Here is a 10,767-nt window from a genome sequence, read left to right on the forward strand (position 1 = left end):
AATCAAGAATATTTGCTCATATTTGTGAACAAATGGGGGCAAGGTTTAAAAAGCTTCTAATGCACACAGACGTTCATTGGCTCTCAAGAGGTCGCGTGCTTTGTCGTGTATACGAATTGCGGGAAATTATGCTTAAACTTTTTGAGGAAAATCAGCAACACAAATTCTGCAATCTAATTCAAAACAAACTTTGGTGCACAAAATTGGCATATCTTGCTGACATATTTGAACATTCGAATAAAATTAACACCAGTATGCAAGGAAAAGGAGAAAATATCTTAACAGCAGTAGATAAAATTTGTGCTTTGAGAGACAAAATAAAAATTTGGAAAAGGAAAGTGAAAGAAGGCAATTTTTAAATGTTTTCCAAAACTGCTGAGTGCCAGCTGAAATGTGATATCAGCCCGCTGATTGTTGACCATTTAACATCGAGTTTATCATTACTTCCCAATTATTGAAATCCAAGACTATGATTGGATCAGAAATCCATTTCTTTCAACTGCAACTGGGAACTTCTCACTTACTGAAGAAGAAGAATTAGCTGAAATAAAAAATGATTGAAGTATGTTAATGATGCATGAAGAGGGTGATTTAGACAGCTCTTGAAATCCTGTTACAAAAAATGCATCCAAACATAGGTAAAAAAGGGTTAAAAATTATCTTGCAGTTTTCTACTACATAAATTTGTGAAGTATCATTTTCAACGATGACAAACTTAAAGACACTGAAACGTGAAGCTTGAAAATGCTTGATGAGGAAATGCGAGTGTCTTTATCTAATATACAACCAAATATTGACCAGCTGTGTTCATCCTATCAGCCTCGTATATCTCATTAAAATAGTAAGACAAGTGCTGTTGTTTTTATTCAGTTTTTTTAATTCTTGTGCGTGCTATGAGAGGCAAAATAGCAATATGGAAAAGCAAAGTGAAAGAAGGACATTTTGAAATGTTTTCCAAAACTGCTGAGTGCCAGCTGAAATGTGATATCAGCCCGCTGATTGTTGACGATTTAACATTGCTCGGAGAGAAAGTTTATCATTACTTCCCAAGTGTTGAACTCCAAGACTATGATTGCATCAGAAATCCATTTCTTTCAACTGCAACTGGGAACTTTACACTTTCTGCACAAGAATTAGTTGAAATAAAACATGACACAGAAACGTGGAAGCTTGAAAATACTTAATGACGAAATGCGAGTGTCCTTAATATTCCACCAAATATTGACCCGCTGTCTTCGTCCTATCCACCTCACTCATCTCAATAAAATAGTAAGTGGTGTTGGTTTTTTTCAAATGTTTTAATTCGTGCACATATTTACATATTGTTACTCATAAATGACAACACATTTTGGAAATGTATGTGTGTTATATTACAAATCATATATATTTTTTTAAATCAATGAAAGGTTTTCGAGAGATATGTTGTGTCCCCATACATTTTGATATTTACAATTTCTATGACATATGTATTTGTCCTTATCTCTTATATGCAGTTAATTTTACCTCAAAGTGCTGAATGGAAAAACATATGACTCGTCTTATTTTCTGTTGCCTTTTAGCGCGCTGCGCTGAGGAGAGCGGTCCCACCTGAGTTCAATGCGCAGAGACCGGCTGATAAGTTGCATGATTGTTTTAACACTCAGAATTTCCTCTTCCTGAACGGATTTTTGTATAACTCATATTCAGCAAGGCAGCAGGCAAACTTTGTGCATGGTTGAAAGGGTTGGCAGTGCGTGCACCCACCCTTTTAGTGCCGTAAATCACTGGGGCATGTGTCAATGTGTGCATGATTATATTCTTGTTTCAGGCACAAACCTAACCTCACACCCAATAGTTTCTTTTTGCGCACCTAGGATGTCAGAAGAACAAGCGATAGACAGTTTTGCCAGTCACTGTATTTGTTAGAACAGATTCCCAATTGCTTTATTAACCTTCCTGCTTTCTCAAATTTGCTTGAAAATGCACCATTTGCCCACTCTTTTTTCAAAATTTTCTCGGGAGGAGAATCCCCCGGAACCACCCATAGGTGGTTCGGGCTCGCTCGCTACGCTCACACGCTACTGTGTCGCGAAATGATGCATGTCGAAAAAGTGTGTCACCAACATGAAAAGTTTGGAAAGCTGTGGCTAGGGGAATAGAGTGTTGTGCGCTCTCCTGTGTGGATCTGCGTGATCAGTGCCACGCTGGATTCTGGCCTACTCAGCCAGGCCAAAATCTTACCTGGTCTACCTTCCTCATCGTGCACAGTACAAATAGGAGGCATAGTTCACCATACCCTCACATGGTTGTACGCAGATCCTCCACACCAAAAGCAAGTATACAAGAATGGCATTGATTGGAGGGCCTTGAGTGTGTTCCCCTTTACATTTGATCCTGAATTTTGTAGTTTGTTTAGTAGTGCTACAACACTGCTACTAAAGCACTAGAAAATGTGATTCACAAACCTACGAGTGTAAATCTCCACCTTCACCTCTCCTGTCTTTTCCATGAGGCGGTCTCCACACATGTAAGTTTACTGCTTAGTTGTACATGTGGGAGGGACCGGGGGGAGTGGCTAGAAAAAGGGGCCCACTTACTACTTAATGGGAGAGGTTTAGGGAGGAGTATGGAGGGGTTTAGGGAGGGGCATGCATCCACCCCCCCAAAAAATAATAATAAAACCCCATTCAACTATCTCGAATTACATTAAATTATTCACAATAGTTTAAAATATAAATCAATATAATTTAAGGTTAAAACGTTCTAAAGGTAAAACATGTATTATTTAATTATAAAATATTTTGACAACCCTTTTTAATGTATACATTAATGTAAAAAAATTTATTAAAAAGTTATTAAATTACATTTAATTAATTCTTTATGTCACTTTTAATAATTATTAATGCATATTAAACACTTTTTAGGTCTCGCCCAGCGTTGCAGCGCAAATGCGCTGCCATCGCTTTGCGAGGCATGCAGTATATACTGTAGTGTGGAAGCTTCGTGGAAGCCCCGCCCACTCTCTGCCCATTGGCGTTTGTCTTAAATACTGCCTTCCAATTGGTTTGAGGGTTGTTAGTCCCTCCTCATTCATCATTTGTATCCTTCCACGGCTATTGGTCCCTCTACTCCTAACACTATTTTCTTTTAGGTCTCGTCTAGCGTTGCAGCGCTAATGCGCTGCCATCACTTTGCGAGCCATGCAGTATATACTGTAGTGTGGAAGCTTCGTGGAAGCTCCACCCACTCTCTGCCCATTAGCTTTTGTCTTAAATGCTGCCTTCTGATTGGTTTGAGGCTTGTTAGTCCCTCCTCATTCATCATTTGCATCCTTCCACGGCTATTGGTCCCTTTACTCCTTCTTCCCTGTCTCCCCACCGCACCGCCCCCTTGCTCAGTCTGTGACTTCTCACCCTCCCCCACCCCCCCCCCACTCCCGTTCGTGTTTTCTTGCCTGCCGGCACTTCCATTTTCATCTTTATTATTGCCACCGTGAAATATGCGAGTTCAAGATGCGTGCTGTACAAACACTTCTCGTGTTTAACGAACTAGATTTTAATGTTACTCTAAATATAGTAAGACTCTAGGCAACATTCGAAGTATGCATGGCAACTGACGCCTCTTATTTTTTTTATTTTTTTAATACAAACTTTATTGAGCCAACAGTCAGAGGACATTACATGATATCAGAGTTTCATGGCAGTTTTCATTTTTGGGTAGCCTTGACTCGCCATACTTCCTGGGTAACTATTTTTTTTAATTTTATTTTTTTATTGAAAATCTTGTGTCAAAAATACAATTAATACAACCATAAGTTGGCACACAAAGAAAAAATAAATAAAAATTGGCAAGCAGAAAGAAAAAATACAGAATTACATAAAGAAAATAATTTACACAAAACGGAAATCAACCGTTACACAAAGTAAAGATTCCAAATTCTATCAAACTTCATAATCCCGCCTATTCGCTGTGCATATCGCATTTCAGACTTTCTAACATTCCTAATTTTTTGCAACCAGGCAGTAAAGAGAGGGACATGAACTGACTTCCAGTTCTGCATGACCTTGCAACTGCCATTGCAATAAATAATAGTTTAACCCACTGTTCTGTCAAACCAAGATCGGAATCGTAGCCATACAATATTAATTTAACATTATAAGTAATCCGAATCCCACAATACTTTTGCATATATTCGAATATCTCATTCCAAAACGGGATTATTTTAACACAGTTAGCTATAGAGTGGGACCAGTTTGCAGGAGTATATTGCTGGCATCTAAAACAAGTGGCAATAGTATTGGGAAACATTTTAGCAATGGCAGCAGGGGTACGGTACAGAAGCCATTTACTGAAAAACAGCATTCTTCTCCAATTAGATCCTCGAAGAACACTAAAATTCAGATTATTTATCATTTTCCAAGTATTAATAGTAAGTACATGGTTCTCCTGTTCTTGCCATTTTTTCATTGCTTTTTGACTAAGATCATCCGCAGTATATTCTGCAAGAACACGTTTCCATACCCCTGGCTTCCTCATCCTGCAAATCGTGAACAAATTATCCCATAGTTGATTGGAGGAACCAATGCTGACTGGTTCAACTTGTACCAACGTTTTAAAAATAAAAGCATACGAACCAAGTAACATAAAGTTCCCAGGAATTAGAAGCTGCATCTCTCCAGGTAACAACCATGTCCCTTCCCTCAAGAAATCTGACAAAGAGTGAAATCCCAAAAGTGCCCATTGTAATACAGTATCAACTCCAATTTTTATTCCTAAATAAAGGAGAGCATTCCTTAAGGGAGTTCTAAGATTAAATTGCGGGAGAGAATATCTTTTAAGAAAGACATCCTGACGCTTAAAAAACCAAAGCATCGTCTTATAACGAGTAAGTTTCGGTAATTTAGAAATATGTAACGGAGAAGGAATCTGAACCTCATGACAAATTCTATTAATAAAGAAATTAATAAACACAGTTGGGGTCTGCGTTCCGGATTTAAACCGCTCTAAATATTGGGCAAAATATGCGCTATAGTAATCTTTAATATTGGGTACAGCTAAACCTCCCAATTCTGTATCGGCGTAAAGGATCCGCATTGCGATCCTGGGACTTTTTTTTGCCCATATAAACCCTGTGAATAGTGATTGTACTTTTGAAAAAAAACTACTGGGCAAAAAACAGGGAATGGCAGAGAATAAAAAGTTAAATAGCGGCAGAATAGACATTTTTATAAGTGCCACTCGCCCTAGGATGGAAAATGGCAACGATTCCCATCTATTAAATAAAGATTGAACCTTGCGTAGAAGAGGATCAAAGTTTAACATAACTAACTCGGAAACCAAAACCGAGTACATAACTCCTAGATACCTCTTCGGTCTAGAATTAATACAGCCAGATAAATCAGTATGTAGCTCAACCTCGCCCCCCCCCCACAGACTAATATTTCAGTTTTTTTTTTATTAATGCGATAACCACCCAGATGTTCGAATTCCTCAAAAAGTTGAAGAGCGGCAGTTTGAGATTGAATATCCGACTTAATCAGTAATAAAATATCGTCGGCATATAGTTTGATTTTTGCCATGGAGGGAATAGGAGGAGAGATATTTACGGATTCCCTAATAGCTGTGGCTAATGGTTCAATAAAAAAAGCAAAAAGAATAGGGGACAAGGGGCAGCCTTGCCTGGTGCCCCGCTGAACCGATACTTTACCAACCATAACTGAGTTAATGATTATATTTGCTTTGGCACCCGTGTACAAATTTTGAATTAAGCTAATAATCTGTGGAGGAATTCCAAAGTGATTTAAAATAACAAATAAAGTTGTCCATACCACTAAGTCAAAAGCTTTTTCCGCGTCTAATAATAAAATTAAAGCGGAAATTTTATTGGTCTGAAAATAATCTAAAGCCTCAACGAGAAAATGTGTATTTGTGGCTAATTGTCGACCTGCCACAAAGCCATTCTGATCCGGGTGAATAAGATCCTTAGCAATATGATTAAAACGTATTGATAATAATTTGGTAAGGATCTTATAATCAGTGTTAAGTAATGTAATAGGCCTATATGAATTGGGATCTTTGGGATCTTTGCCTTTTTTAGGAAAACTGACAACTGTGCCCTCCCCAAAAGAATCTGGAACTTGCCCACCCATTAACATATAATTAACTAATTGTAGTAGCAAATCCGAAAAGGCGCAGAAGAAAACCTTAAAAAATTCAGCGGGGAGGCCATCCGGGCCGCAGGCCTTACCGATTGGGAGGTTCTTTACCACTAATTCCAGCTCTGACTTTGAAAATAAACTCATCATGGCTCCACTATCTGCCAGAGATAGAGAAGGCATATCATATCTTGCTAAGAAATTTAAAAGCCTAGAATGGTCTATTTCCTGATGATGACTATATATCTGTTTATAGTGAGAAAGCATTATAGTACCAATAAGATCAAGCTGTGATGTGTCTAACAGAGTGGTAGGAGACGTCAAAGTACGAATTGAATTTGCAGCGGCTTGCTCCTTAGCCTGCCAAGCAAGGAGTTTGCCAGAAAAATTACTCTCCTCATAACTCCTTTGAGATTGTATAAGGAATTGCTGTTCACTCTGTGTAGCAAAAAGCGTACTTAATTCACGTTTGGCCTCGTTTAATTTTTTTTGCGCAAGACTAGAGAAATTTGATTGTCGAAGCTGAGTCAGAGAACAGATTCTTTGATAGAGTAAGGTCCTAGTCTGTTTAATAGTACGCCATTCTTCTGCGTCTTTGGCGATAATAATACCACGAACAAAGGCTTTTAGTGAGTCCCAGATAATATGTAATGGGGCCGTGTGTGAATTACGAGCAATAAAGTCAGCAATTTCAGACTTTAAAAAGGTCTTCCTGGGTAACTATGCATGCTTCAATCTTTGTATCCAACAGTTACACCGCGTAATAATTACAATGCAGTAAATACCATATTCAGAACTCGCCTATAGCAATCAGTAATGTCTGTAAGGGTCCATAACATACAACTGACGCCTCTTAGTTCACAAATGGCATTGTTGTCGGGCGGGAGGAGCGGCAGTGTTTTAACTCAAACTTAAAACAAGCACTTTTAATAACTTCCTCTCAATTCAGTGCTATAATCTTGTGTACTGAGGTGAGGCGCTAAAGAAATGCACTTTTTTGATTTCTGAAGAGACATTATCACACATTTACATCATGTTTACTGTATGATTAACATGCCGATCATTTTCATGGCCCGACCACTGGCTCGTATACGCTTGGCTCATCTCCGGCTGGCTCTACCTTCTAATTAATATATTGGCTCGTGCACCTCTAACAAAGAGAGATGAATGGATACATGACAGTGAGCCCGGTAGATGATAGAGAAATAGACTGGTGCAGACAAACAGACAAAGTCAGTCTCCATTGCCTCACGTCAGAATCATCACTTTCAATAACCTGGAAATCTGCCTGCAACTCCCGCATGCCCCAACCTCATCCCTCTCACCTATTCTTAGCAGAAGCCGCAGATTCTGAGTTGTGCCCTGTGGGTGCAGAGGAACACGGCAGAGTCTGTAGAAGCGCTGAGATCCCTAGCCTCTCTGGGTGGGCACCTAAGCCTTCCGGGTGCCTTCGCACTCAGGATAAATGAATACATTTTGTTCTGTGTTTTAGTGGCCCCTCTGTGAGCACTGTCTGGTAGATGGAGCTCGGTGTTAATAAACACATTCAGAGAGGTGGTTATGTACAAACAAACAACAGCCACAATACCGTACGTTTTGAACGTGTAGTTAAATACCTGCTCATCGAGTACCTCATTGGCTGATCATTCCATGGCACCACCAAATTTACATTTGGACACATTTGCTCAACTGTAAAACACTGCCTTCTATGGGTCATTTAACAACTCGGGGATTTGGGGTTAAGTAACCTACTTTGGATGCTGAGTAAAAGAGTAAATACAAAAATTAATGCAATGAAACTAAGCAACCAGTACTTTCTAAAACACTGTGGCATTTTGTTTAGTTATTGTCGATTTTCTCATAGATGCGAGTAAAGTACCCTTAATATCTTAATGAAGTCTGCACACTTTTAATAATAGCACTGGGCGACCTTTGACAACTAGGCAATGAATACATTTTCATGTACCCCCGAAGCCCCCCTGCCCCCCGCCCCCTTGGCAAACTTCATTGCCTCCCAGTGTTTGGGGGATAACCAAGACGCAGGAGAGTGAGTCAAATAGTCTAGAAAATGAAAGAGAAAACGGGATTTGGTCCCATGCTCCGATCCAGTTCGCGTTGGTTAGTCTGTAAGCACTACTTTTATTAATGAGTTTCGCATTAGTAAAGCACACTTCACCCATGAGGTACGTGCCAAGCAATTGTTGACACAATCCATACTTTGCGTCTTTTTCAATATATTTATTACGAAGTGCAGGACCTTTCCAAGGGATTTTGCACACTACATACATTCACTCCAAAAATAAAACGTGTAGGTAAAAAACATTGCCATTTACAACGTCAATAGCTCTAACTCACAAAAAATGCAAGACCTATTTGCATTGCAAATGCTTGTTTTATTTAGGTGTAATTTATTTTGGTTATTTGAACTTTAAAAAAACACCTTTAATTTAATATATTTTAATTGTTAATAGATTTAATTCAAAATTAGTATAATGGTGCAGTAGAATGTATTATTTTATTTACATTTAAAATGACGAACTAAAAGTAATGTATGGGAATATTTAACATAAAAATATTTATACAATTTTTTGGGTGTAAAATAATTTTTTTTACTTTCACCCATATAGGGAAACTCCATGGATAGGGTAAATTTAAATTATTTATCTGAAGTTTAAATTAAAAGATAAATGTCCATATAAAGTAGAAAAATTGATTATTTATTATGCATTAATGACTATTAAAACCTATGCAGGTGCAGCGCTTGCATGGGTGGCCATCTTGGAATGGGTTAAAAGTCCATTTAAAGACGGCCTTAAGAGCTTGCGCATGCGCGAATGTGCACACACTGGCAGTTATTTTAAATGATTCTATACCACATAGGGCCATATTCTCAAGGCGCTATCGCCGAGTTAACGGCACTTTAGCGCAGCCAAACTCCCGAAAAATTTATCACCCCATTCACAAGCTGGTGCTAACAGCCCATAGCAGCAGTTTACCTGCGATAGCAGCCGCAAAAAACATCGCCACTGATGACCTCGGCAACTATCGCTAATGTTTGCAGAGTAGGCGTACCCATGCAAAAAGCTGCGACAACACCACTCCTCAACATTTTCAACGACCAGCCACATCGGCGATATGACCACAAAACATGCGATAAGGCGCGTTAGCAGCAGGAAATTAACACCTGCTCTGACCTGGTGTAAAGTCGGACCTCAACCGGCACCAGAAAAGGGAGCCCAGTCCACAGCCACACCTGAAGAACAACAGATGCCATGGAGCTACTCATCATGCAGCTCGGAGCCCCAACATGCCCACAACACCCAACGCCACCACCCCCCGGAACCCCGCCGCACCACCTACCCGGACTACCACAGAGTCAGCGCAGACAAAGACCGCAGACCTTCCGAAAACGCAATAGCCTCACAGACATGACAACAGAGTATTTCATTGCCCACTACAGACGCAAATGGACAACCATCCTCCGCATCCTGAACATCATTCCCACTACCCAGGCAGTGTGCATGATTCCTACATCTTCTGGCAGTCCATCATTAACCGGTGCTTCCAGGATGGCACCTACGGAAATGCCCTGCTTGTTGGTAAGTATTAAATGAACACACCACACACCTCAACCCCACAATCGTGCAACTCACAACTCTGGGAATGCATATGTTACAAACTCACATACAACATGCCAAACAACATGCCTACCTACCAGCACAACTTACTGTGGTAACCTGGGCTAGCCATGTACACAAGCCATCAACGGCATGGCACCTCAGCCACACAATAGTAGATTGTGGGGAGAGGTGGGAACAAGGCATGTTCAAAGGAGGCAAGTGAACCATTAATAAGCATGTACACAATGCCAAGTGTGGCGTGGATGTGCTGACCAGACTGCAGTATGCAGACCACACACATATCCATGTCGACACACACCGCTGGTGTATGGAGTGTAGTGGACAGTGGACGCAACCATGTCACCCCAGCCAGTGGGGAAGATCCCGGAAATGTAACTTGTTATGTCCCCCCTGTAAGTGTGAGCGGAGTGGGCTGGCCTGGCGTACAACAGTACTGCGTAGGTGTGTGGCTCCTACACACGTGGTTCTGGGTGTGGTTCAGTGTGGGCCTTGCCAAGGATGTGGCTAATGCGTGTGTCTCTGTTGTAGTGTCTGCGCCACCCGTCACGCAATCGACAATGTTGCTATGTGGTATGTCCCCGGTCTGCGTGGTCGGCCGAAGGGGCACATGGGAGAGGGCATGCCCGCTCGGGGTCAGGTATCACACATGCCGACTGTTGTGTGTGCTGCTATTAGCGCAGCATGAGCCAAAGATGTATCCTCAACTGCATGTCGGGTTCAGCCAGGCAGGTGTTCTACATCTGTGTCAGCCCTGTCCTTGCAATGGGCCTACACACACGTGGCCGGCCACATTCTGCGCAGCATCATCACTGTGTCGTAGTCAGGCTTGTGAACATGCGCAGACAGGGATGACAATGGTGTGCCGTAGGGGTGCATGTGATGCAATCGCGCTGCGCACCCTAGTGAATGTGCTCAGGGGGGGAGGTGCAGCAGTGAGGCTACGTAGTACACAGTGATGCAGCTCATTTGCAACACGCAGTACATGTCTTACA

At 40.9% G+C, this 10,767-nt stretch overlaps 1 long non-coding RNA gene across 1 annotated transcript in view; it reads right to left on the bottom strand.

Annotated features, from left to right (window-relative positions):
* Positions 1–236: 236 nt before the first annotated feature.
* Positions 237–10,767, bottom strand: part of LOC146797183 (uncharacterized) — a 73,569-nt gene continuing 63,038 nt past the window's right edge. Inside the window, exon 4 of the long non-coding RNA XR_014969694.1 lies at positions 237–541. This is a non-coding gene — a long non-coding RNA (uncharacterized LOC146797183). The remainder of the gene's footprint in view (positions 542–10,767) is intronic.

The sequence above is a fragment of the Triturus cristatus genome, chromosome 10 (genome assembly GCF_964204655.1).
Source record: "Triturus cristatus chromosome 10, aTriCri1.1, whole genome shotgun sequence".
Classification (NCBI taxonomy): domain Eukaryota; kingdom Metazoa; phylum Chordata; class Amphibia; order Caudata; family Salamandridae; genus Triturus; species Triturus cristatus.